Below are 3,585 nucleotides of genomic sequence, written 5' to 3'. Positions count from 1 at the left end.
TCTAAATGCTTATATTCTTGATGATTTTTGCTAACCATTATTTCTTGAGCTTAAGTGTTTAATGCTCACACTTCTTAACCTTTTTGATATAACAAAAAAAGGGAGAAGGTTTACAAGCAAATTTAATTTTATGCATATGTTGAGGGAGAGATTTTTCATATCAAATGCAAATTATGTTCAAAGATTCGTCATATAAAAAAAAGGAGATTTTTAGCTTTAATATTATTATACTTTTGATTATGACAAAATGATCTTGATGTTGGTCCCATTAAAGTGCTAAGGGGTGGTGAATAGCACTAGAAATTTTAAGCTTAGCCCTTTTTAGATTATAGATCTCCTAATCGACTAAAGGAAAAAGGTTTAAAACTTGTTATAGTTAAAAGACACCAAGTAAAGAAGGGTAGAGAAAAGTAGACAATGCATAAGTATTTATAGTGGTTCAATCCCTTTGACCTACGTCCACTACCTCGATCTCCCAATCATGGATTTTCAACCCAATTTAACTATACCAGTGGAATGAATAGCTTCCACCAAGCTTTTACAAGGTGAGCTTCTAACTCAAGCTTTAATCTTTTACAATAAGCTCTAGAGTGTTTCCCACACTCTAATTTACCAAAAAAAGAGAAGAGAAAAAAGTACAAATGATTATTTTTACAGATCTAAGATCACTACACTCAAGCTCAAACATTTTTACAAGAATAAGAATAGATAACACATGTGTGGGAGAAGGTTCTTTGGCTTTTTGCTCAAAATAGGCTATTAGTGTTTCTCTCTATACTTCTTTGACTGTTGGAGGTTCAATTTATATTTAGGGAGTTAGATTTTGCTATTAGAGCCAGTTTCTAGCCGTTCGAAATAACTCTAATGCCATTCTAGCCATCATGTTATCTTCTAACATTTAAATTCAAATAGGCAAATAGTTTCGTTAATTGGTTACAAGTAGGCTCTAATCAATTAGCCATTCTTTAACTTGCACTATCTGACAGCTCTAGTCACTGTGTTAACCATTAAAAGATACTCTAACTGATTAAGAAATCTCTATTTTCAAAGTTCTCTCTTTAACAAACTTCCTTTAATTGGTTAACCCTCCTTTTAATTGATTGAAGCTTCACTTCCTTCAACCTTAACCAATTAAAATCAAGTTGAATCAATTAGAAAATCTTTGAATTAGAATTCCTCCATTTTTGTTCCCTTCAACAATTAAACTTATTTTAAAATTGGATTTTGACACTTGAAGGTACTAAGGTCTTGTGCTCTAACAAATTAACCCAATTCCTTAACCGATTAGCGTACCTCTATTTTCAGCTTCCAGCACCTTCTTAATCAATTAAGCCTGGTGCTAACTAATTAAAGTTTTTCTATCTTGCTTTTACCCGGTGCCTAGTTATGCCTTAATTTGTTAAGGCTCCACATTGATCAGTTAATGAAGTTTTGTTTCCATTAACCTTTTTTTTTCTTTCTCACTTTTATTGATTAACCTATCTTTTAAGTGAATTTGCTTTTAATCAACAATTTTATTCAGGGAGTTAGCTTTATCTTGCACACTTAAATAGTGAAGTTAGACATTAATGAATAAAGAATGTTTTGTTATCTTCAAAAATATATCGAATCAACACTTGAACATTGTTTGAGTGATCCTTAACAAGTTCTTGAAATGATTTAACTCTCATACATTCTTCTTACATAGTTACAAGCTTGATTCTTGAAGTTATTGTACTATATTTATAAGCTAGTATGACTTATTTGTATGAGTTCTTATGATTCCTAATTCATTAAAGTCTAATTTAAAGATTGAAGGAAAATCTTGAATTTTTTTTTTCACATATTAAGGGAGAGCATATATTAAGGGAGAGATATCCCTCACATGCACATAGATATAAAATATAAACATAGGCATTTCACTCTTAATCTAGGGGTGTTTTGTCATCATCAAAATTAAGAGAGAGAATGTTGATTCCACCTATTTTTTATGATAACAAAACATTCCCATTTATTGGTGTATAATTATATTATTTAAGTTTCTTGGATAAAGCTTAAATTCTGTAACATTTTTGTTGTTTAAAAGCAAGTTAAAAAGCTTGCTCAATTACAAGATCAATTAATCAGTTAAACAAGAAAAGAAGATAAAGCTCAATGGAGACAGAATAATTTTAATTGATTAACAAGAAGCCTTTATTAGTTAAGGCAGCATTGGCATTACATCAAAGCCAGACAAAAAAATCTGAATCAGTTGGCACAAGGTTTAATTTATTAAAAAAGTGTTGGATTCAAAAATAGAAGCATGTTAGCTAGTTAACTAATGGAGTTAATTAGTTAAACTTCCTACTTGAAGCACTAAGAAACCCCAAAATTCAAATTCAAAGTGATGTTGACCATTAAAGGGCACCAAATAAAGAGTTTCAAGTTTGAAGAATTTTTAATTGGTTGAAACCTATTTTAATTAGTTAAGGTTAAAGGAAAAGAAACTTCAATTAGTTAAGACGGAAGACTAACTAATTAAAGAAGGCTGGTGGAAAATGATAGTTAAAGAAGTCTAAAAACAAAAACTTTTTAATCAGTTAAAGTCACCTCTAACTGTTATGAGACAGACTGCTGGACAGAGAAGTTTTAACCAATTAACACTCACTTTTAACCAATTAATGAGACACTTGCAGTAAATTTGAAAAAAGCCTCTAAAAGATAAAATAAAGGTTATTTCTACCCCAAAACTGTTTATAGCAACTAGAAATTGTTCTCCAAGTATAAATAGGGATCCAATGGTCATAAATGTAGGAGAAAACCATCCAAAAGCAAGATTAGAGCCAAAAAGTGTTAGAAAGTTCTCTTTTCAAGTGTGCTTCACTCTTATCTTTGTAAAAAAGGTTTGAGATTGAGATTAACTTTGTATATCTTAAATTAGCTAAGTGATCAATTGAATTTCATCTTTTCTTTATTTCTTACTTGCTTAGAGTGTATAAGACACTCTAAGGGGTTTACTAAGCTTAGGAAAGCTTAGGGATTGTTCTATGAGTTTAAAGCTTAGGTCAAAAGCTCATCTTGTAAAAGCTTGGTGGAAGTTGTTAATTCCACTAGTTTTAGTGAAGTTAGTTTGCAAAACCTTCATTGAGAATATCAAGGTAATAAATGTAGGTTAAATGGATCGAACCACTATAAATATTGTGTTTTGTCCACTTATCTTAATTCTCTTTATTTGGTGCCTTTGAACTTAACAAGATTTAAACTTTCCGTTCCAAAATTGTTCAAGAAGTTTTCAAACTTAAAAGCTTCCTTCAAAATATTTTTAGTGCTACTCACCTCCCTTAGCACTCTTTTTGGGACCAACAATTAAGTATGAAGATACAAGATAATGTAGTTAAGTAGGAGGGTCTCAATTTACATAATAGTAGATTCTCACAATCCATAGTTGATTAATTTATTAAAAAAAGGTGAATGACTGTTGAACTAAATATTGTTTATAAGGTTTTTTATATTATCATCATGTTAGTTAAAATTCTACTACGCAAGTACACGAATCAAATAGATAGTACATAATCAAGCAAAGTATCGATCCCACAAAGAATTGATCTAAAATTTTACTAAGTACTA

Source organism: Theobroma umbraticum, unplaced genomic scaffold (assembly GCF_002168275.2).
Source record: "Theobroma umbraticum cultivar Fairchild unplaced genomic scaffold, ASM216827v3 scaffold_146.0, whole genome shotgun sequence".
NCBI lineage: Eukaryota > Viridiplantae > Streptophyta > Magnoliopsida > Malvales > Malvaceae > Theobroma > Theobroma umbraticum.
The sequence above is the reverse complement of the archived record's forward strand: the minus strand, read 5'-3'. Positions refer to the sequence as shown.